The sequence below is a fragment of the Puma concolor genome, chromosome F2 (assembly GCF_028749965.1).
Source record: "Puma concolor isolate L17-30 chromosome F2, mPumCon1.1.hap2, whole genome shotgun sequence".
In the NCBI taxonomy this organism is placed as follows: Eukaryota; Metazoa; Chordata; class Mammalia; order Carnivora; family Felidae; genus Puma; species Puma concolor.
In genome coordinates, this window is record NC_141684.1 from 78,511,223 (window position 1) to 78,537,652 (window position 26,430).

General features: G+C 39.6%; 1 long non-coding RNA gene across 1 annotated transcript in view; it reads right to left on the reverse strand.

The window, feature by feature from the left end:
• Positions 1–245: 245 nt before the first annotated feature.
• Positions 246–26,430, reverse strand: part of LOC147572134 (uncharacterized) — a 31,255-nt gene continuing 5,070 nt past the window's right edge. Inside the window, exon 2 of the long non-coding RNA XR_015246759.1 lies at positions 246–278. This is a non-coding gene — a long non-coding RNA (uncharacterized LOC147572134). The remainder of the gene's footprint in view (positions 279–26,430) is intronic.

Below are 26,430 nucleotides of genomic sequence, written 5' to 3' on the forward strand. Positions count from 1 at the left end.
GGGGGTAAGGAATCTAGAGGGAAAAACAGTGCAGCAAACAGAGAGGCTGGGACGTCATGATGTTGAGACCCGAACAGCACATAATGAAAAGGCTCCCTTCATAACACGTGATGCAGAAGCATCTTAGAAACTAGTTGGAAACAGTAACGTACTGTTTGTGGCTTGTTTGAAAGTTCACTGAGTTCAAATCAAGGCCAGTTAGAATAGTCAAAGAAACGCCACAGAGCTAAGGAGAGATATCAGCATGTTGCATCTTTTTCTTCTTTATTATCTTCATTCTGCAAGGGTAAAACATTAGTGTTTAATATCTGTATAGTAGCACTTTGTCATTTCGATGTATTAAGAACCATCCAAATACAAAATGTGGTATAGACCAGAAGAAAGAGCTGGTCAGGGAGAGATGTTGGGTCAATACACCATACGCATGCCTGAGCACGCGTGCACACACACACACACACACACGCACATAATATGCACTCTCCCCCATCACCGGTCTGAAAAAGATTTCTGTTACACTGCTTATTCAAAATTAGGCAGGATAGGAATAATATCCTTTCTAATGCGCTAAGCTTTATTTATGCAATGGGACAAAACCTATAACATTTATTTTTATGCATTTTTATTATTATGAATGTGTATAATTACATATATATGTTATTACATATCTTATTACCAGAAAATGTAACAAATGTAATATGTAATCATATAAGAATGTCGTGTTATATCAGTTTCACTCATTTTGGATAATAAAATCCTAACAAGCAGCAGTCCATGCTATCCACGGGGGCGTGACAGGTTTAAATATATGAGCCTCAGGGGCGCCTGGGTGGCTTGGTCGGTTGAGCGCCCGACTTCGGCTCAGGTCACCATCTCGCGGTCCGTGAGTTCGAGCCCCGTGTCGGGCTCTGTGCTGACAGCTCAGAGCCTGGAGCCTGTTTCGGATTCTGTGTCTCCCTCTCTCTCTGACCCTCCCCCGTTCATGCTCTGTCTCTCTCTGTCTCAAAAATAAATAAACGTTAAAAAAAAATTTAAAAAAAAAAAGAAAAAAGAAATAAATATATGAGCCTCTTAGCAATTCCTGACCACACAGTATTGCTTATTGTTAACACCAAATTTTTGGTAAGATTTCTAAGTAACAATAATTACATACTATATAAGCATTTGACAGAAAATACTCAATTCCATACAATTATTATTATTAGAATATAGGCAGCCCTGAAAACAATCGGCCAAATAGTTACCCAGTTAATACAGAAACCACGTTCCCAAGTCCTGACAGACCCGGCAGTTAGGAGCCCACTGGGATATGTGGTGGCTTAGCACTGCCTAAAAGGCTGAGCAGAGTCAAAGACGTTCAGGTTCAGGTGCAGAGTCTGCCCTTTAGGAGTGCCCGAGCCCATTTCCCACATGCAGAGTGGAAAGAGTTAAAATAGCTTCCCTGGGTTATTATAATGATGGTATAAGATGAAATGTCACTGGCGGAAGAGCTGCACTTGTAGTAACGTCCGTGTCTGCCCGCTGCTGATTGAAGAATATGACGGGGGAAGCGTTTCCTTCATTTCTGACGAGGATAGAACAAGGGCTAATATATGCGAGCCCTGCATTTTTAAACTTGAAACGCCATAACTTTGCAAAGTTAGTCGTGATGCTCAGGGCAGCAGCTGTCTGATGTGGCGAAGTCCTCTGAGGAGAGGCTTGCTCACAGGGTGTTCAAAAAACCCCAAAGCCTCATTACCCAGCATGCTCTGGACTGTTGCTCTGGCTTATCCACATTAAAGCACAGAACAACAGTGATTACTTTCATCATGCATAGCCAAGATGGGGGGTTCACAGAGCCTTGGGATTCTAATAGCTGAGCTATTTCTAAGGACATAAAACATTTCATTCCTACCTGACAATATTGTGTGTTAGTGTTTTGACCATTATCTAATAACTCTGAAATATTATCGCTGTCTCTATGAAGGAACAATTGAATCATGAGACTGAATCTGAATCCAGCAGTAGGAGTCAGGCCCACCCCGAAGAAACTTTCTGAGGGGCCATCTCTATGAGAAGTTTAGATGGAAATAATGACTATCGTTTGTATATAATACCACAAGAAGCATTTGCTAATAAGTATTTATGAACACTAACACGTAATCCTTCCCCCCTGGGAAACCAGAACCAGTTTTGAATGTAAACTAATTTACTTATTATTCTTTGCATACAAGAGCTTTGACTCAAGACTTTTTTCAGCTCCTTCCCACTATTATGTGAGTGCAATTCACATGAGTTAATTTAAAATTTCTCCGAAGTGCCGAAGGAACCAACAGAGTTGACAAGCGTTGATAAGTCTGTTGAATCAACCCGAGCGTAGATGGGCGTGTGCAGGACTCAGAACCAATTGTCCAATTAATTCACACAGTAAAGAGTTGCAGAAGAGGTGACATTGTGTGGGCAAGACAACCAAGAGTTTTCCAGAGGCCAACGATTTCATTCCAACGTGTGTGGCCCAAAGAACTTTGTTCACTTCCCTAAACCCCAACTCCCTTATCTGTAAATGGGGCTCTATTCCTAACTCCGCGTGTTCACAGGGACTACACTTTATTACATGCCTAAAAGACTCAGCACCACATCGTAATATCTATAGTCTCCTCACCCCTGCAGGCAGATACAGTAAAATAGCACGAGGGTCAAACTTAGTGAGTTACATTCCAATACTGTTGGAGACAGAACAGGGGAGGACACATCAATGACCGTGCACCGGATTGTCCTTCATTGCAGCATTAGTCAATGCTATCCTAGTTTCCAAAGACTATCATCCAACCAAGCTAGTTAGGCATCTTCCTGGAATTTTCAAAAACCCGAGGAAAGGTAGGTGCAGAGCAGGTTCAGGGCAACTGCAGTCAGGGATTGTGTTGTCACCAAGAATCGTTGTCCAGCTTTAGTTTGCTTTTCCGTACGTTGATTTCATTCTCTCTTCCACACGGCCAGTCACACACATAGAAAGGAAGAGAACAGAATGAACTCTGGGGTATTAAATTAGAAGGAAATGGAAGTATCATATGAGTATGACTGGATTTTTAAATAAGCATTTAAATATACAAGTGTGCTTTGTGCCTGTGTGTATTATGTATGTGTGTGTACGTGTGAGTGTATGTGTATGTGAGTGTGTGTGTCCATGTATGTATGAGTATATTTGTGTCTGTGTCTGTGTGCCTGTGTTTTCTTTATCCACCAAGAGGTCCTAGAAGCTGTGACATTCTCGTAGCAGCGAACACATTTAGTACCCAGATGGTGGGAGTAATGCCATTTTGCAATAAAAGAAAGCAATGCTTCTTGGAGAGATAGGACTGGGACAGGGAAAATACCAGAAAGGCTTAAAATATCTTATTGTACCAGAAAGTAAGGAAATGCTAAAAACAAAACAAAAACAAAAACAAACAAACAAACAAAAACTGGGACTGCATCAAAAGGACCCAGGGACAGCTGAAGCGACTACCATTGACCAGACGTTGCATAATTTGAGCATAAAACAAACAATAATTGCCAAAACTTGGAAGCAACCAAGATGTCCCTCAGTGGGTGGGTGGGTGGATAAACAAACAGTGATCCATCTAGACAATGGAATATTACTCGGTGCTAAGAAGAAATGAGCTCTCTAGCCATGAAATGACATGAAGGAAACTTCAATGCATATTACTAAATGAAAGAAGTCAGTCTGAAAAGACTACATACTATGCAATTCCAACCATACGACCATTCTGGAATGGTCTGGAAAAGACCATTAAGACGGTGAAAAAATGAGTGTTGGCCGGGGATTACAGGGAGAGGAAGGGATGAACAGACAGAAGACAGAGGATTTTTAGGCCAGCAACACCAGTCTGCATGTTGCTATAATGGTGGATACATGGCATTAAATATTTGTCATTAAACCTATAGAATTTATACTACCAAGAGTGAACCCTAATGTAACCTATGGATTTGGGTGATAATGATGTGTCAGTATAGGTTCATCAACTACAATGAATGCATCACCCCAGTGGGGGTATTGATAATGGGGGAAGCTATGCTTGAATGGGGCGGGGGTATGTGGGCAATCTCTGTACCTCCCACTCAGTTTTGCTGCGAGCCTAAAACTGCTCTGAAAAATAAAGTCTTAAGAACGAAAGAACAATAATAGAACACTTTATAGCTGGTTGAATTAAATAAAAACCCATATGCTTATACAGATATTAATAAACAAGTGAATAAATAAATACAGTGGAAAAAGAAATAGCTCTTCCTTACAGAAGAATGCCAACCAATAAACGTAGAAGGAATGAAATGGCATGCTACCGTTCGGCAACCACCAAAGTAATAATCGTGTCAGGCAACAATCTTCAATGGGCATTAAAATTAGGAGATCATCACAATGAGAAAAAAGATATGCACTTGGGCTTACAGTATCTCCTCACAAATGACATATTAATTACAAGGAGAAAAGTAGGAACTTCACAGTGAAGAAATCTACTGACACCATAGAAACCAAGTGATCACCCATTGATGCTTTAGAAAGTGATAGACCGAGAACACAACATCCTCTTTCCAGCATTTCTCGGGGAAAAACAAAAAAAATTTTTTTCCCTGAATCAAAGTGAGGAAACACCAGACAAAGCCAAGCTGAAAGAGATTCTCCAGAGTAAATGTCCTGTTCTCCTCAACAATGTCAAGATCATGACAGACAAAGACGGAGAAACTGTTCCAGATGAAGGAGAATAAAGAGGAATGACAACTTAATGCAATACGTACCTCTTAATTGGATCCTGGTCTTGGGGAAATAGTTATAAGTGATATATGGAGACAATTAGCAAAATATGAATATGGAATATGGATTGGATACTAAGTTTGTATCAATGGCAACTTTCCCTATTTGGATAACTGTACTGTAGTTCTATGTAGGTAGGAAATATACACAAAAGCATTCAAAGGTCAAGAGGCACAGTTTCTGCACTTCAAATCTCCAGCATTCCAGAAGCATATACGTATTAATATTATGTATACTTATGTAAATATATACATGTACATGTATGCATAAAGAGATAGGTACAAAGCAAATAAGGCCAACGTAAAAGATTAATAAATCTAAGTGAAAGGCACAGAGGAAATCTTCATATTATACTTGCATCTTTTCTGCAAGTTTAAAATGTCAAAATAAACAAGTTATACTATTAGTAATAATTTTAAAATATTTAGTTGATTATCCTCCGTAATCCACAGGCAAAGCTACAGGTAAGTTGTATTATGGCTTGTCCAAAACAAATTTCTCAGGTTCTGTGAACACTGCCCTGTTTATATATGTGCTATTGACCTGTTTTCCCTGGGACAATATCAAGTTGGGAAAATACCAAAGCCTGAGACAGGCTATTGCTTATTTTTCAATATTAGAATAATAATATCTATACTTAGTAAAAAATTACAACAGCAAAGAAAGGAATGAAAAGTAAAAATGTTCTTCCCTTAACCCATTCCACTACCTAGAGGAAATAGTATTAATAGTTTTGTACATATCTTGACTCCAGATTTCAAATGTTAGAGATATATACATATATACATATGTATACATACGTATATGTGTATATATGTATGCATACATATATATGTATATATGCATGTATACATATATATGTATATATGCATGTATACATATATATGTATATATGTATGTATACATATATGTATATATGTATGTATACATATACACATATGTATACATGTATATATGTATGTATGTATGCATGTATATGTATATATGTATGTATACATATATACATATACATATGTATACATATGTGTATATGTATGTATGTATGTATACATATATATGTATGTATACATATATATGTATACATATGTATATGTATATATATATAATTATTCTAATATATAATGAACAATTGTCTATATAAATTATCAATTATATATAATTATATATAATATACATACAATTCTTCTTACTCTTTGAATATTTACATACACATATTTTTAAGTTGATACTTACCATTCTGAAGATAAAGGAAATTTGCCATGGAGGAGGCTAAGAAGGTACAGGTTGTCCCTTGATGTTTATGAGAACCCCAGGCTAGGTGAAATAAGAAATTTTCAAAATATCACACAGCTAGTAAATGGTAGAGCAGAAACTCTTCACTCAAGTTATTTTGTCATGATTATCATTAATGGTTGAACATTAAACCATGTAAACCCCTCAAACTGGCAGAAAGTCAGTTGGTGCCATTAATGCTTTGAGTTGTTTTTTTCCTTAAAGATCTTTTGTGGTCCAAAGTATACATTTACAAAGGTGCTGCCCCATCAGTATCTTTACTGTCGAACCTACACACATACGTACCCAGAGAAATGAATATGTAAATATAAATCCATAAAATATAAAAGATCCTAATATATGTCCATTTAAATGCATATTCTGTGTAGAAAATTTATTCATTCTTTTGACAATTTTAATATCATTTATTCTTCTCCCCATTTATGTAACAAACTCTGAATTCCCCAGAATGTCCCGGGTTCACCTTCTGTCACCTTACCCACCACCCCGACCGCCACGAGTGCCGTGAACAAAAACTGACCCGGTAGCTCCCGAGGACTAACTCTTCCCAGTTCTGTCCCTGCCACCTGGAGTCACGTGACGCTGCTCTGGAGCACAAATCTTCCAGAAGTGATGATCGCCTGTCCCCTTTCATCACCCCTTGGAGACTGTCAGGATTAAGGAGAACATAACGACGGTACAACTAAATAAACAAAACATGCCTCAAGACTGCATAAAAATATTAATTAGCAGCAAATAGGAATCATCCCAGGCTTGATATAATATCTTAATCACACTCCACTGTAAATTGCAAGTCTTTTGATGAAATAAGTAAATGCTTGCCCTTAAAATAGCTCTATCCTTACCAGATAGCATTGTTTAAAATAAGCTTACTTATGAAATTAGTCAGAGAAAGACAGATATCATATGACTTCACTCATCTGAGGACTTTAAGAGACAAAACAGATGACCATAAGGGAAGGGAAGCAAAAAGAATAGAAACAAGGAGGGAGACAAAAACATAGGAGGCTCTTAAATATGGAGAACAAACAGAGGGTTGCTGGAGAGGGGAGGGGAGGTTGTGGGAGGGGAGATGGGCTAAATGCAGAAGGGGCATTAAGGAATCTACCCCTGAAATCACTGTGGCACTATATGCTAATTAACTTGGATGTAAATCAGAAAATAAATAAATTATTAAAAAGAGAAAAATAAGATAAGCTTACTTGATATACCCTTATATCAATATATAATATACATCCTTATATCAAAATACTCGAGAAAAATTTCTTGTAATAATGTCCCTTCCTACCATCCCTCTGCTTCAAACAACAAACAGATATTAAATGTTTCAATTATGAATATACTTTGTTGTTTCCTTCCGTATCTCTCTTTTTTTTCCCCCTAATGGTTCATCCTAGTTTATACTCTAGATAATCTAGCTTTCTTTCCTAGTCTCTTTTTTACTTTTTCTCCTTTTTTTTTTTTTAACCGTTTTTGCATTCAACAACCTCTGGCACAACTATTTCCGTCAGGTACAAGCAGCTCCCCATATCCCTGAGCTCCATATAACTGGAATTGAGAGTCCTTACGTTCGGGACCAAGAAGCTGCTAGGAAGGTTGCACACAAAAATGAGTTAGCAAAGGCTCTTCTCCACCTGCCTGGGGAGGCTTCACAATGGCAGAGAGTCTAGCTGTCTGCATATCTACTCACAAGTGGAGGCTGGGCTGCCTGACCCCATGTGCTCCTCTTCCCTCTATCGTGATAAAATTTTGCCCCCAGGGTTAAGTGAATGCCCTTCAAAAGCTTATTCGCTTAAGGGTCCAATTTCATCTCGTTTCTTCAATTGTAAATACTAGGGGAAATTCTTGAGATTGACACTGGCCTAGAATTCTAACTTGAGTACCCATTCTACAGTGGCTGATCAAATCTGTCAGAAAGATCTAGAGAAATCCAAACCATGCCTTCACATTCAAGCCTGTTTTGTTTACTTGCCTAGAGGTAAATGGCCCCAAAGAAATTATCCAGTGCTATATACATATACATATATATATATATATACACATACATATACATATATACATGTATGTGTGTGTGTGTGTGTGTGTGTGTGTTTATTTCAGTTTAAATGGAGGCATGCTAACCCTTACAATGCTAAACTTTTCAGAGAGTTACTTTGATAAGAACACATGCTAAGTCTTCTTCAGCCATTTTGGTTCATTCCCTCTGGTGCTATCATGCTAAGGCCATTGTCCCAGGCTCTGTTGTCTAGAAGTTGGTTTGCAACGTATTAACGTATTAGATATCAAACCTTTTCGGGGGTGGCATTTTGAGGAGGATACAGGATTGGGCATAGGGAGAAATCCTGTTCTGTAGCCCAGCAAAGCCTCCGCCTACCCCACACAGACCCTGAAGCACACGTGCCTCTAAGAGCTGTCCTGAGGGGGGCCAAAACAGCCAATCTCTTTCCTCCCGCGCCGTCATCGGAAACAAGTGCCCCAGAAGGGTGTGTGCGTGGGTTAACGGCTCTCTTCGGCTGAGACAGACCCCTAAGGAACTGGTATCTGGAAGCTCCTGTTGACAGCTGGACAAACAAGTGCTTCCTCATGGAAGGGTCAGGGTAGAACATCTCTGTGCCACCACAGTCCCCCTTTGTGTCACTTGGATTTCCGTCATATCCACGTGGGACTGTCTTCTCCAGGATTCCAGAGGGCATCGCTTCTTTAGAAGGCAAAGAGGGCTTAGTAGGGCAAACCACAGCTCTACTGATGCAACTGGTCTTCTGTCGGGACTAATGCCCATTGCCCTTCATTCTGGATTCTTCTTGCCCTCACCTATTACCTCCTCTGGTCTCTGTAGATGACATGATGGTGTGACTCAAACCCTCATTCCTGAGTGGTCTGAGCCCATAGTCGCTGTGCTCTGCTTAAGCTGAGATCACTATACTTGTCCAATTACAGTCACAATCGATCAAGAAGCATTAAGAGGCGTCCAAGTGGGTCGCCCAAGTGCAACAGATATTCTTCCCTGTCCCATTCTATAATTGCATCCCCTACTCTGCTCGATGATTGGGGTCAATAATCCTGCCAAGATGGAGGCTTTTCCTCCTGTCTGCTAGCCCCGCGACCCATGATCTCAAGTGCCACGCAGCAGTTGTAGCTTGTGGTTCAATAGCACTCTTGCTGTCCTATGGCAAAGTACAGTCCCTTTAGGGGCCAGGACCTTTAACTGTCCAGAGCCCAGAGTTAAAGGGAAGGAAAGCATAAACTTTGAATGATGGCAAGTGGGGCTGTTCCTGCCTTCACCCCTTGGTTCCTGTACCTCAACATTATTTTCAGTGGGAATACCATGCCGATAAAAGTCTTGGATTCAGGGTGCACATGTAGAGCTGGCAAATGTCACCCCATCTTCATAGAGTGTCTCCCTCAAGTTGTCCCTTTAACTCTACCATCAGGATGCTGCTATGGTGTTTTATAAGGACAGCAGCTTCGAGGCAATAAACCAGTGGGTCTAATTTTCATGATCCCATTCGTATATACCCTTTGCTCCAAAGCAGATCCTCTGGTCTAATGTGACATTATGTGGGACGCAGTGGATCAAACCCTTCAGATAGTCATGTTAGCTGAGACCTTGAAGGCAAGAAAGCAAATCTCTCCCTAGCTTGTGTTTTTTCCTGTTAGAACAGCTCTCTGGTTCTTCGAGGGTAGAAGGGATTTGATATAGTCAACTTGCCACTGAGCAGTGGTTGGTCTCTCTGTGGGATGAGACTGTACCAATTCAGTGTTGGTCTCTGTTACAGGCAAATTCAACCTTCCATGACTGCAGAACCTAAATAAGCCTTTTTAAGTGCAAACCCATACTGGTGGGCCAATGCATAACCTCTCTCTCCCACTCTCCCCCTTTCATGTATGTACCTATCACACCCGTACTGGAGTGGCCGATGACAAAGGCTGATGATCATGTGGCCAAATCATCCTGTCAACCCAGTTGTTTAGTAGTGGATGCTTTTTATAGAACATACTTTGTTCCATTCCCACATGTATATCCTACTTCCCCCACCCCAGACCTCCTTCTCCTAATTTTCCAATTTTTTTTCTTCCAGGCCCCTGACCAGTCACCACCAATGAATCTAACTTGTACACCTATTCCATCTTGGAAGACAATATTATTTTTGATTGATTATATTGGCTGTAGGCAGGGGGTAATCAGAGATTATCTCTTGGCCTTCCCTACTAAAGTAGCACCAAATTCATAGGTCAAGAACCCAAGGTGGGGACTGCACCAACTACTAAGTATGTGAATCACAGATACACATTCGAGAACGGAGAAATTATCATCAGGTGGGACTGCAAACCCAGTGGATCCATTTAAGCAGGAATTTAGCCGAGACTGCAATTTTTGTCTAGCTTCTGTATACCCCTACTCTAGCAGAGGGGCTATGATGACTTTTCGGGTCTTTGGATTTCACAGGTAAACCAGATCCTATGTTCGAATCGTTCAGATGCTCCCTTTTCACTAGCTAACAGTTACCTGTGTAAATAGCCTTAGGTCTCCTAGGGGAAGGATTAGGGCAGTCATAACCGTCGATGCTTATCATGGTGTTGCAATTCCTTCCTCCTAGGGATCCAGCTTCCTCTTCAGTTAATAGATTCTAGGTCTAAAAACTGACTCAAGTACAGAAACTGGGAAAGTGAGTGTGACTTCATGGAGTGACTGCCCTCAGACTCCTGGCCATCCATGCCTGATTTCTTCCGAAATGCAAAATGAGTAGTACCCATCTGTCTTATCTGGGTTTATCAATCATCTCTTTGCAGGTCCGTCATCCTTGGCAACCACTCTGACCCTACACCTCATTATAATGGTGGCTTTCAGGAAATTCGGCAAATTAAGTGTCACCTCTTGGCCTCCATTATTGCAGGATTCTATTATCCCCTTTGTTATTGATGAGTCTAGTTCCGTAATGGCCTCTTCCCAATCAGCCTTGGCTTATAGAGAGCCATCATTGAATATTTTAATGATGCTCCTTGCTAACACTTTGCATAAGACATAAGACTTTAGTAAATGGTTATCGTCTGGGCCAGCCCATAAAACCTAATCAGCTACGAACCTTCCAGTCTTACACGGCATACTCTTTCTAACACACCAACTACTCAGAGACTGCTTGGTGTCTTGACAAGCCTGGGTCCTTGCGTTTTTTTCATGTTTCTAGCAGCCATCCTACCACTGAGCCTGTACCATCTCTGGAACTTGTGATAGGATGATAAATCCATTATCTGGGGAGAGTCCTCCCAGAACAATGACCTCCCTCCTTCTCTCTTATGTTTTATGTTCTGGCCACTTTGACCAAGCACCATCAGAATTTCTAGCGATCCCCCAGTACATGCTATCTAGGTCCTTGTATCTGCTGTGAAGTATGACCTGTTCCTCCCCTATCAGACCCAGTATGCCCCTAGATGAGTTATACTATAACTTAACCCTCTTTATAGATCTACTGGCCAGAAGGGAGGGTGTGGATAGGTCCTGAAGCACATATATATTGTCTCCCTAGACCTCTGATGTAATTGTTTGGTAGCCAACCCAAAAATGGCCTGAATCTTTGATTCTCATGTGAAATTGAATGGTAAACCTTATTGTTTAGCCGATATAGTCGGACAGTATGTTACTTGCTACCAAAAACAATTTTACCTATTTGGCAGAACAAACCTGGGAGGTGAGGAAGAAATGGCCTCTTGGTCATTCAGAAAATAGTGGTTAACGTAATAAGTGTCAATTTCTAAGAATATTACATTTTTTCTCATTTGTGGACATCAAAATCAAATTTAATGATGCTTTTAGTTCAATTCCAGTATAGTTAACCTACAGTCTTATATTAGTTTCAGATGTACAATATAGTGATTCGGTAATTCCCTACGTCATTCTATGCTCATAACAAGTACATACCTTAGGGCTGCCTGGGTGGCTCAGCCTGGTTAAGCAAGCGACTTCAGCTCAGGTCATGATCTCACAGTTTGTGAGTTCAAGCCCCCGCGTTGGGCTCTGTGCTGATGGCTCAGAGCCTGGAGCCTGCTTCGGATTCTGTGTCTCCGCCCCTCCCCCACTTGCACTCTGTCTCTCTCAAAAATAAACATTAAAAAAAACCTTTTTTTTAAAGTACATACCTTTTTTTTTTTTTTAATTTTTTTTTTCAACGTTTATTTATTTTGGGGACAGAGAGAGACAGAGCATGAACGGGGGAGGGGCAGAGAGAGAGGGAGACACAGAATCGGAAACAGGCTCCAGGCTCTGAGCCGTCAGCCCAGAGCCCGACGCGGGGCTCGAACTCACGGACCGCGAGATCGTGACCTGGCTGAAGTCGGACGCTTAACCGACTGCGCCACCCAGGCGCCCCTAAAGTACATACCTTAATCCCCATCATATATTTTACCCATCCCCCCACCCACCTCCTCTCTGGTAACCATCAGTTTGTTCTCTATCGCTAAGAGTAAACTTAATGATGCTTTTGACTAATTTGATGGGATTTTAGGTAATTTTTATAGCTATTTAGCTATTTGTTTATTGTTTGGGATATTTAAACAATATAGAGAAATATGTTACAGATGTTAAAAATGGCAAAAATTTTGGCATTAAACTCCTCATCAATATTGTTTTGAAACCTCACATTATCGGACATAATCTTACTATTTACCTTACTTCAAAATTTACGTATCAAATTGATGTCCCCTCTTTTTTGTATATTTTTTATTTTTATTTTTTAATTTACATCCAAGTTAGTTAGCATCTAGTGCAATAATGATTTCAGGAGTAGAATCCAGCGATTTGTCATCTACGTATAACACCCAGTGCTCGTCCCAACAAGTGTCTTCCGCAATGCCCCTTGCCCGTTTAGCCCATGCCCCACCCACAACCCCTCCGACAACCCTCAGTTTGTTCTCTGCATTTAAGAGTCTCTTCTGTTTTGTCCCCCTCCTTGTTTTTATATTATTTTTCCTTCCCTTTCCTTATGTTCATCTGTTTTGTATCTTAAATTCCTCGTATGAGTGAAGTCATATGATATTTGTCTGGGTATTCATCCAGAAGTTTCTCCATTGTGCTTATCCAAATACATTACATTTATAGGAATGGAAAAGTCATCTAAGTTTTGACTCACTGATGTGGCACTCCAGGCAGGGGCAGGTCCATCTTGGGCCTAGAAATTATTTCAATACACATTTTTCAACATACAATTCCATATTCTTTACTATAGGTACTGTGTTACACAGGAGATGTCTAGAATCTATTCATCTTTCATAATAGAAACTTTATTCTCAATGAAAACAATTACCCACTGTGCCCTCACCCAACCCTTGGCAACCACCATTCTGTGTTCTTGCTATATGAGTCTGACTATTCCAGATAACTCATATAAGTAAAACAATGCAGTATAGTATTTGTCCTTCTAAGACTAGCTTATTTCACTTAGCATAATGAACTTAACCAAGAAGATAAAAGGCTTGTACGTTGAAACTAGAAAACACTGATGAAGAAAATGAAAGCAGACACAAATAAATGGAAAGACATCCCCATGTACCTGGATTGAAAGAATTAATATTGTTGAAATGTCCGTACTACCAAAAGCACCCTACAGATTCAGTGCAATACTTATCAAAATGCAAATGGCATTTTTTTAATAGAAATAGAAGAACAATCTTACAATTCATTTGGAACTACAGAAGATGCTGAATAGCCAAAATGACCTCAAATAAGAACAAAGCCGAAGGCATCACACTTCCTAATTTCAGAATATATTACAAAGCTACAGTAATTAAAACAGTGTGGTGCTTGCATAAAGACAGACATATAGACCAATGAAACAGAATAGAGAGACAAAGCAATGGATAAAGGATAGTCTCTTTAACAAATGCTGTTGGGAAAACTGGAAATCTGCCTGCAAAAAAAAAAAAAAGTGAAGTTAGACTTTTATATTATACACAAAAATTAACACAAATTGAGCTCAAACCTTAAACGTAAAACTCCTTGAAGAAAATATAGAGCGAAAAACTTGACAATGGTCTTGCAGTGATTCTTGCATTGGACACCAGACACACAGGCAACAAAACTAAAAATAAATAAGTGGGACTACATCAAACCAAAAAGCTTCTATACAACAGAAGAAATCATCAGTAAAGTGAAAAAATGGAGTAGCAGAAAATATGCAAACTAATATGGAGTCAATATCCAAAATACATAAAGAACTCATATAACTGAATAACATTAAAAACAATCATAGCCTGATTAAAAAATGAGAAAAGGACTTGAATATTTCTCCAAAGAAAACATACACATGGCGAAGAGGTATATGAAAAGGTACACAATGTCGCCAAGCATAGGGAAATGCAGATCAAAACCACAATGAAATATCATTCCATCACTTGTTAGGATGGCTATTACCAAAAAGACAAGAAAAATAAGTTTTGGCGAGGATGTAGAGAAAAGGGAGCTCTTATGCAACGCTTCGATGGGGCTAGAATAGCCACTATGGCAAACGGTGCGGAAGTTCCTCCAAAAAGTAAAAACAGAACTACCATATGATCCAGCAAAGCCACTACTGGGTATTTATCCAGAAATGAAATCAGGAATTCAAAGAGATATACGTCCCTTGTGTTCATTTCAGCGTTTTTCACAGTAGTCAAGGTATGGAAACCATCCAGATAAATATCAACAGATGATTGGGCCCATGATATGTGGCACATACACACAATGGGATATTCTCCATTCTTAAAAAAAGAAGGAATCCTGCCATGTAAGACAACATGGGTGGCCACATGGTATGGATATGGACATGGTTAAAGAAATTACCACTGTGGGTGAGTGATTGGATGAGATGCCCTTAATGTTCCTTCTCACTCTAAAATTCTATGCTGAGTTCTCTTCCTGTCATAAAAAAAAAACAAAAAACAAAAAACAGAGCAGTGTCACCAAGGCAAAATATAGTATGAAGGTAGACAATAGGAACATCTCAATATCTCTATGGAAGCAGTACCATTCTGAGGAATTATTTATTCACAAAGAGAAAATGAGGCATAAATACCTCACTGTGATGCCTTGCAACGGTTCTGCCGAATTTCCCATGTCAATAGTCTTCCTATGTTCCTTGTAAAGTTTACATAATACTTTTTCACTTCTACTTATTTTAGAATAAATCCAAGTGAGAATGCTTGAAATAAATAATAATTTAACAGATCTCCTTAGTGGGCGGAGATCTCAGGTAGTTTATATAGATCGATAGCTAATCTTTCAACCTGAAACAATACATAATTATGATTCGGTATGATTGAGGAGGCACTTTCCAACAACAAAGAAAAAATATCTTTGGATTCCAAGCAACACATCTAAACTGGCATTTGGGAATAGAGTCTTAGCAACTAATCATCTTGATTGTTTGCTTACTGTTTTTTTATATAAGTACAATCAAAATAAGTCAAATTCTTGGTTTTGGGGCCATACCATGAGGATACTGTCACTATGTTTCTTCTGTTTTAGAGAGGTCTTCAGAATTTAATGTTCCACTTAGCATTCAGAAAAATAGCTAATTAGTGTACAATGGAAAGAGATAAAAACAGGTGTGCTAATATGTTTGTTATTCAGAAATTACTAGGAAGACAATTACATTTCTGGCACACAAAAAAAAAGCGGACAGAAAAGAGCTAAATAATTAGACTAGAAAATGAGTCAAAAGCTCACTTCCAGTACTGAACCCGTGATTTTGGATTTCCAGCATTGAAACAGTGATGTCAGATTAAGAAAACTCTATTATGATGTTCTCTCTACCAACTCAAGAGCAATGAAATTATAATAAAAATTCTTTATACCTTTCCTTTGCCTCCTCTTAACTGTCCCAAGACAGTGGGTTGGAAACAAAACTCTGAGCTAAGGAAGGGAGCGAGCTCTTGGCCACTGCCCATGGCATATTTGTTAGGTAGAACAAAGTTGCTTTCTCTGGATGAAGACCATGTGGGACATCTAAAAAGATCTCCTTCTACAGCACCAGAAGACATTTGTGACTTAAAAGATAGCTTTGAGGGGCGATGGCAACCCAACAGGCTCTGGCAGGAGGCGAAGCCTGAAATATACTTCCCAACACTCAGAAATCATAGTACTGCCTTCTCACGTCTAGCGTTAACCACATCTTAAAATGAGGAAATCTCTGAACCAAAATGTGTGGTTTCCAGTCAATACCATTTCCCGAGCTTATCCAAACCTGCCATGCATTCTATTACACAGCCTGATAAGGAAGTGGATGGGGGTCATATTTAGACAGGAAAACAAATGTTTTGCCTCTGTAAATTGAAACTTCAAAGACAGCCAGGCGGCCTTGAAACTCGGCCCCTTTCGTGAAAACGATTAGAAAACCTTTACCAAATAATTAATATACTTCTCAAATCTTCTGCGAGTCAATGAGAACATGGTAATGATTTTGATTACTCCCAACAGATTATGTTAATAATATAATATTGATATAATATTGAATGATAGCTTCCATTTGGTTATAAAAAGAACAAATAACAAAGCTCACAATTCCAAATTTCCCTTAAATAGAGCCAGCGAGAATACTGATGCCTGCACTGTGCACTCACTGTGCTAGGCTTATGCCCTTCACCAATGTGGCTACACTCTCCTTGGATGGATACGGTGGGAAGTAACCTGTTTCTTCTTCACAAAGGACAGGATTACATGCCGCACCTTTTCCCAGAAAAGTTGCACCAGCCGACCCCTAGAAATTAGTAATTTCATAGCCACGAAGTCATAAAATCCGAAGCACCAATGGAAAATGGATACATTTTAGGTCATTATGGGATTCAGAAAATATTTACCAATGACTTAAAAACAATCTTGAATATGGCTCTAATTTCTGAACCTTCCATTTACAGGAGACCTGGCTTTTAAAGCACAAACTCTTGGGGCGCCTGGGTGGCGCAGTCGGTTGAGCGTCCGACTTCAGCCAGGTCACGATCTCGTGGTCCGTGAGTTCGAGCCCCGCGTCGGGCTCTGGGCTGATGGCTCGGAGCCTGGAGCCTGTTTCTGATTCTGTGTCTCCCTCTCTCTCTGCCCCTCCCCCGTTCATGCTCTGTCTCTCTCTGTCCCAAAAAAATAAATAAACGTTAAAAAAAAAAATTTTAAAGCACAAACTCTGCTACATCAATTTAAGAGTCCTAAAAAAACAGTAATCAGTACAAGAATCAACAAATCAGTGGGGCAAATGAGGTAAATAAAAACAAACTTTAACGTATAACAAATATTAGTAAAACTAGTTGGCTACTTGTTCTGGAAGGAGATAACTATTTCTTTAGCATAAAATGAATTGCAGAAATTAAAAAGAATTGTCATTACTCACAGGTGACATGATTGCTTAACTAAGGAATCCAAAAGAATTTACAAATAAACCCTTAGTATTAATAAGAGAATTTAACAAAACATACAACCCACAAAAATAATATATGATATATAATTACTGTATACCAGCAAAAAGTAAACGAATAAACAAACCAAGAAACTATATTTTTTAAAATACCACTAATAGCTTCAAAATTATCACGTAACTAAGGATCAAATGAAATCAAAATCTGTTCAAAACCTCTATAGATAACCGTAAGTTAGTATATGAGACATACTTGTTATAATATGGTCATGGACTGGAAGACTTATGGGGAGGGGGAGCTAAGACAGTAACATAGTAGGAGAACATTAGGCTTGCCTCATCCCTTGAACACAAATAGGTAACTATCAAATCATTCTGAATACCTAAGAAATCAACCTGAGGACCGACAGAACAAACTGAACAACCAGAGGGACAGAAGAGGCCACACTGAGGAAGCTACAAAGTGCAGAGATGTGGTTTGGGGGGAGAAACAGATCATGGATGCTGTGGAGGAGAGGGAGATTGCAGAGAGAGTCCAGTAGGTGGTAGTGGGGGAACGCGGGGATACACACAAGGAGAACGCTTCCCCCAAGCCATTGGCTGGAAAGATGAGAGGGGCCGATTTTTGCAAGTTTTTGCCACCAGAGGGCGTAAAGACTAGACTTTTGGTGGTTGGCAGACTTGGCTGGGTTAGAACCCAGAGGGCACTTCCCTACTCCTTGAAAGAAACAGGCAAACAACCCCAAGGATCCCCTAAAGCACACAGGAAGAGACGTCTCCTTGGAGTACATCTGTGAGAGGTAGCAATCTCAGAGTCACCTCTCCGGGGACAAGAGAGCCAGTGGGCACCATTTCCTTCCACTACCCCTTAGCATCTGCGCAAGGACACATACTGGGAGCAGCTAACCTGAACCTTTAGCCTGCTTTGCTCTCCGGCACAGCAAGACCCTCCCAGAAGACCAGCGACAGTCCCTGCCACAGCATGTCCCTGATGTTTGGAGTTTTAAAAATCAGCAGACTTTGCTGGGATACAGTCCAAGGTTCACTGCACTGCTACAGGTAGGCAAACACTCTAGGGACAGACTGTGAAAACGGCGATCTGAAAAATGCCTGTGACACACGAGGGGAAATTATTCAATCTTCAGGGGATGCTTCCCTGAGAGCAGCAAGCATGGAACACCCCCCCCCCCCCACCTCCAGGGACAAAGAAATTGGTTGGTGCCATCCTCCCCGCCCCCCCGCCCAGCATACGCCAACTTCAGTAAACAGCACGGTGCCAACACTGGTTGTCTACCCTGTCTACACCAAGTACCACCCCGTGCACTCTTCTGGGACTCCTTTTCTTGAGCAAGTGTTCCCGAGGCCCAGTGCAGCGGGCCCTTTCCCCTGAAGACTGGTGGAAACCCCCTTACGCACCATGTCTACTGACCGTAGAGTCTCCAGGGCTTCAGTTCTAGTGGAAATAACAGCAGGTCTCATTTAGCAGGCAGAACAGAGTACATCCCGTTCAAAGTTGCCACATGCTGGCCAAGGACAAAGCACTGCCCACTGCAGGCAAGAAGAACCTCTGCGGATGACTGACCTGAAGGACAGAGCAGTCAAGACACAGCAGCAGAGCTCACGCAGCACATACCAGAGACACTCCCTAAGCGTCAGGCCCCGAAGACCATATGACCTCTTCTTCATAGAGCCATTACCCTCAGGAGCAGGAAACTTAACAGGCTTTTCCAACATAGAAAAGAAGACAGAGACCTAGACAAAATGTCAAGATGGAGGAATTCATCCCAAAAGAAAGGGCGAGAAAAGGTCACAGTCAGAGATCTAATCGAACAGATATAAGTAATATGCCTGGTGGCGAATTTAAAGTAACAATGGTAAGGATACTTTCTGGGCTTGAGAAAAGCATGGAGGTCATTAGGGAGAGACCCTTACCACAGAGATAAAAGAGGTAAAAAACAATCAAGCAGAAATGAAAAATGTGTTAACTTAGAGTTGAAACTGAGTGGATGCAATAATCATAAGGAGAGAAGAAGCAGAAGAATGCGTAGGAGATACAGAAGATAGAATTATGGAAAATAAGGAAGCTGAGCAAAAAAGAGAAAGAAGAATTAAGGATCATGAGAGCACACTTAGGGAACTCAGTGACTACATCAAACATAATAACAGGGGCACCTGGGTGGCTCTGTCGGTTAAGCGTCCGACTTCGGCTCAGGTCACGATCTCACAGTCCATGAGTTCGAGCCCCGCGTTGGGCTCTGGGCTGATGGCTCAGAGCCTGGAGCCTGCTTCCGAATCTGTGTCTCCCTCTCTCTCTGCCCCTCCCCCGTTCATGCTCTGTCTCTCTCTGTCTCAAAAATAAATAAACGTTAAAAAAAATTAAAAAAAAAAAACATAATAACACTGACACCATAGAAGTAAAAGAAGAGACAGAAAAGGAGGCAGAAGGTTTATTTGAGGAAATAACAGCTAAAAACTTCCCTAATCTGGGGAAGGAAACAGATATCCAAATCCAAGAGATACAGAGAACTTCTATCAAAATCAACAAAAACAGGCCAATGTCGAGACATATTATAATTAAATTTGCAAAATATAGTGATAAAGAAAAAAATCCTAAAAGCAGCAAGACAAAAGAAGACCCTAATTTACAAGGTAAGACCCATAAGCCTAATTGCAGATCTCTCAACAGAAACTTGGCAAGCCAAAGGTAGTGGCATGATATAGTCAACATGCTGAATGGGAAAAATGTGCAGCCAAGAATGCTCTATCCAGAAAGGCTATCATTCAGAATAGAAGGAGAGATAAAGAGTTTCCCAGCAAACAAAAACTAAAGGAGTTCATGACCATTAAACCAGGCCTTGCGAGAAATATTAAGGACTCTACGAGTGCCTGGGTGGCTCAGGTGGTTAAGTGCCCGACTTCAGCCCAGGTCATGATCCTGCACTTCGTGGGTTCAAGCCCTGCATAGGGCTCTGTGGTGACAGCTCGGAGTCTGGAGCCTGCTTCCGATTCTGTGTCTCCCTCTCTCTCTGCCCCTCCCCTGCTTGCACTCTGTCTCTCTGTCACCCCAAAATAAATAAACATTTAAAAATATTTAAAAAAATAAATATTAAAGATTCTCTGAATGATAAAAAAAAAAAAGGCCAAAAGTGACAAAGACTACAAAGGAAGATAAAACACCTCCAGAAACAATGACAAAACAAGTAATAAAATGGAACTAAATACATATCTATCAATGATTATTCTGAATGTAAATGGACTAAATGAAAGATATAAGGTGTCAGAACGGATTAAAAAACAAGATCCATCTATATGCTGCCTACAAGAGATTCATTTTAGACCCAACAACAACAGCAAATGGAAAATGAGGGGATGGAGAAGCATCTATGATGCTACAGGACAACAGAAGAAAGCTGGAGTAGCCATACTTGTATCTGAGAATCTAGATTTTAAACCAAAGACTGTAATAAGAGAAGAAGGTATTACATAATAATAAAAGGGAATTATCAAACAAGAAGATCTGACAGTTGCAAATATTTATGCCCCCAACTTTCCCAAGTTTATAAAACCTTCCCAAGTTATAAAACAACTTACAACAAACATAAAGGAGCTAATGGATAATAATACAATAATAGTAAGGGACTTTAACTTAAATCAATGGACAGACCGTCCAAGCACAAAATCAGCAAGAAAGCAAGGGCTTTGAATGGCACACTGGACCAGATGAACTTAACAGATACATTCAGAACATTTCAGCCTAAAACAGCATAATGCACATTTTTTCGAGTGCACATGGGACATTCTCCAGAATAGATCACCTACTGGGTCACAAGTGAAGCCTCAACAAGTACACAAAGACTGATATCATGCCATGCATCTTTTCTGACCACAGCACCAACCACAAGAAGCCAACCACAAGAAGAAATTTGGAAAGCCTTCAAATACATGGAGGTTAAACAACATGCTACTAAATGATGAATGGATCAACAGGAAATTAAAGAAAAAAAATTTTAATACATCAAAACAAATGAAAATGAAAACATGATGGTCCAGAGCCTTTGGAATGCAGCAAAGCCAGTCCTAAGAGGGAAGTGTATAGCCATACAGGTCTACCTCAAGAAGCAAGAAAAATCTCAAATAACCTGAGCTTACACCTAAAGGAGGTAGGAAAAAAACAACCAAGTCTAAAGCCAACAGAATAAGGGAAATAATAAAGATTAGAGCAGAAGTAAATGATATAGAAACTAAAACAAAGGAAGAACAGATCAATGAAACCAGGGGCTGGTTAATTTGAAAAAAAATAATAAAATTGATAAACCTCTAGCCAGACTTGTCAGAAAGAAAAGAGAAAATACCCAAATAAGTAAAATCCCAAATCAGAGAAGATAAAAAACAATCAAAACTGTTCCACAAAATTAAAAATGGAAGGAAAACTTCCAAACTCAATGAGGGCAGCCTTCATTACCCCCTGATTCCAAAACCAGACAAACACTCCACTAAAGAAGAGAACTATAGGCCAGTATCCCTGATGAACATGAATGCAAAAATTCTCAAAAAATACTAATAAATTGAATCCAACAATACATTAACAAAAATTATTCACCATGATCAAGTGGGATTTATTCCGGGGCTGCAAGGGCGGTTCAATATTCACAAATACATCGATGTGATATACCACATTAGTAGAAGAAAGAATAAGAACGATATAAATTTCTCAACAGATGCATAAAAAGCATTTGACAAAGTACCACACAGTGAGTAAAGTACTCAAAGTAAACACAGTGAGTTTAGAGGAAATATACCTCAATGTATTAAAGCCCCTGTATGAAAAACCCAAGCTGATATTACTCTCAATGGGGCACAATTGAAAGCTTTTCCTTTACAGTCAGGAACATGACAGAGATGTCCAGTCTCACCACTGTTATTTAACATAGAACTGAAGTCCTGGCCACTGCAATCAGACCAAAAAAAGAAATAAAAGGCATCCAATAAGCAAGGAAGAGGTCAAACATTCACTATTTACAGATGACATGATATTCTATGTAGAAAACCCAAAAGACTCCACCAAAAAAAAAAAAAAAAGAAAGAAAGAAAAGAGAAAAAATGCTATAAATGATAAATGAATTCAGCCAAAATCAATGTACAGAAATGTGTTGCATTTCTGTACACCAATAATGAGGCAATAGAAAGAGAAATCAAGGAATCAATCCCATTTACTATTGTACCAAAACCCTAGGAATAAACCTAACCAAAGGGGTAAAAGATCTGTATTCTGAGAACTATAAAACACCTAAGAAAGAAACTGAAATGACACAAAGAAATGGAAAAACATTCCACGGTCATGGATTGGAAGAAGACATATTGTTAAAATGTCAATACTACCCAAAGCAATCTACATAGTCAATGCGATCCCTGTCAAAATAACAATAGCATTCTTCACAGAGCTAAAACAAACAATCCTAAAATTTATATGGAACCACAAAAGACCCCAAATAGCCAAAGTGATGTTGAAAAAAAAAGCCAAAGCTAGAGGTATCACAATCTCATACAAAGCTGTATTACAAAGCAGTCATCAAGAACATACGGTATTGGCACAGAAACAGACACGTAGAGCAATGGAATCGAATAGGAAACCCAGAAATGGACCCACAAGTATGTGGCCAATTAATTTTCAACAAAGCAGGAAAGAATACCCAATGGGAAAAAGACAGTCTCTTCAACAAATGGTGCTGGGAGAACTGGACAGCTACATGCAAAAGAATGAAACTGTACCGCTTTCTTACACCAGACACAAAAATACATTCAAAATGGATGAAAGACCAAAATGTGAAGCAAGAAACAATTGAGATCTTAGAGCGGAACACAGACAGCAACCTCTCTGACTTCAGGCAGAGCAGCTTCTGACTAGCTACGTCTCCTTGAGGCAAAAGAAACAAAAGCAAAAATAAACTATTGGGACTTCGTCAAGATAAAAACTTCTGTGCAGCAAAGGAAACAATCCAGAAAACTAAAAGGCAACCGGAAAAATGGAAGAAGATATTTGCAAACGGCATATCTGATAAAGGGCTAGTAGCCAAAATCTATAAAGAACTTACCAAACTCAACACCCAAAAAACATACCCAGTTAAAAAGAAATGGGCAGAAGAAGGCATCTAGATGGCTAACAGATACATCAAAAGATGCCCAACATCACTCATCATCAGGGAAATAAAAATCAAAACGATGATGAGATATCTCCTCACACCTGTCAGATTGGCTAAAATCAACAACACAGGAAATTAATAGGTGTTGGCGAGGATGCGGAGAAAGGGGAACACTCTTACACTGTTGGTGGAAAACAGTATGGAGATCCCTCCAGAAGTTAAAAATAGAACTACCCTAAGATCTAGCAATTGAACTACTAGGTACTTATCCAAAGGATACAAAAATACTGATTCAAAGGGATACATGCACCTGAACATTTATAGCACCATTATCAACAATGTTCAAATTACAGAAACAGCCCAAAATGTCCATCGACTGATGAATGGATACGAGAGATGTGGTGTATATATATATAATGGAAAGTTACGTAAGCCATAAAAAGAACAGAATTTCACTATTTGCAATGACACAGTTGAAGCTAGAGAGTATTATGCTAAGTGAAATAAGTCAGTCAGAGAAAGACAAATACCATAGATTTCACTCATATGCGTAACTTAAGAAACAGAGATGAACATGGGGGGGGGCGGGAAGAGAGCAAATCAGGAACAGACTCTTAACTATAGAGAACAAACTGAGAATTACTGGAGGGGAGGTGGGTGGGGTGATGGGTTAAACAGGTGAGGGTATTAAGGAGGTCACTTGTGATGAGCACTGGGTGTTGCATACACATATGAATCACTAAAATCTATACTTGAAACTCATATTACACTGTATGTGAACTACTGGAATTTAAATAAAAATTTGGGGGGGAAAAGGAACAGGCAGAAATGTAAAGATGTGAATTCTGAGTTAATTTATACCATCTCAAAGAAAACCCCGAGTCTTGGGGTGTAAGTGTGTGTGTGTGTGTGTGTGCGCACAACTACATGAGCTGATTCTAAAATGTATGTAGAGGGGCACCTGGGTGGCTCAGTTGGTTAAGGCTCAGAGTCTTGATTTTGGAAAAACATACCAATGGAGCAGAATTAGTACCTAGAAACAGGTCCAGCAGCAAAGGGGGAAAAAAAGGTGGGCTTTTTAAATTTTTTTTTAACGTTTTATTTATTTTTGAGACAGGGAGAGACAGAGCATGAACAGGGGAGGGGCAGAGAGAGGGAGACACAGAACCTGAAACAGGCTCCAGGCTCTGAGCTGTCAGCACAGAGCCCGACTCGGGGCTTGAACTCACGGACCGCGAGATCATGACCTGAGCCGAAGGCGGCCGCTTAACCGGCTGAGTCACCCAGGCACCCAGTGGTGGGCTTTTTAATGAATGGTGCTGAAACAGTTAAGTATCCGTGTAGGAAAAAATAGATTTGACTCCCACCTTACACCTACACAAAAAGTCCACTTAAAAAGGACTTAAGGATTTAAGTCCACTTAAATACCTAAATACGAGAAAAAAATACGAGGAGAATATTTTCATGATCTCCTGGCAGGGAAGGATTTCTTAAACAAGACAAAATTTTGTTCAAATAAATATGCTGTAAGAGTAAGAAAGAACACCCACAAAATGAGAGAAGATATCTGTAACACATAACCACAAAAAACTACCTCTTATACAGAATGTATTTTTAAATTGTATTAATCAGAAAGAAAAAGACAACTGACACCATTTAAAAATAAACTCAATCCTGAGAAACTTAACAGGAACCCATGGGGGAGGGGAAGGGAAAAAAAAAAAAAAAGAGGTTAGAGTGGGAGAGAGCCAAAGCATAAGAGACTCTTAAAAACTGAGAACAAACTGAGGGTTGATGGGGGGTGGGAGGGTGGGGAGGGTGGGTGATGGGTATTGAGGAGGGCACCTTTTGGGATGAGCACTGGGTGTTGTATGGAAACCAATTTGACAATAAATTTCATATATTAAAAAAATTAAAAAATTAAAAATAAATAAAAAATAAATAAAAAAAATAAACTCAGATACTTGACAAATTGAACATCCTAATGGCGAATAAATACACAAAAACTTCCTCATTGCATTATAAAAAATAAATGAAAACTGAAACCACAATGAGATAGTGTCATACACCCACCAGATTGAAGGAATATTTCAAGTCTTATGACACTTGACAAGAAAGTGGAATGAAAGAACTCTAATAACCTGCTTGTGGGAGAATAAATTAGTACAATACTTCAGAAAACAGTCTGAACATCTGAAGACATCGATATTTTATCACACAGCGAATTCCGCTGCTGGGTAATAAATGGGTATTGCACCACTGTGCATGTAGAACCATAGCTCGTAATAGCCAAAAATACAAATCGAATGTCCATTGACAGTTAGTGAATAAATTGATATATATTTTAAAATTGAATACCACACAGCCATAAAAATAAACAAACGACAGCTACATGCCACAAACCTGATGAATCCTACAATCGTTATGTGGCAGAAGCTAGGTATAAATAATGGTAGGATATACCTATACATCAATTTGCAATTTTAGGGAAGCCAAATTTACATGGTCCATTTACCATGTAAATTATTACCATAAAAATGAATAGTGTATTGGTTAGCTATTGCTGCATAACAAATTATCTCCAAATGTAGTGGCTTAAAACAGTAAACATTTATTTATTTATTTATTTATTTATTTATTTATTTTAATCTTTATTTATTTTTGAGAGAGAGAGAGAAAGCAGGGGAAGGGCAGAGAGAAAGGGAGACAGAGAATCTGATGCAGATTCTGCACTGAGAGCAGAGAGTCCAATGCAGGGCTCAAGTAACAAGCAGTGAGATCATGACCTGAGCTGAAGTCAGACACTTAACCAACTGAACCACCCAGGTGCCCCCGGTAA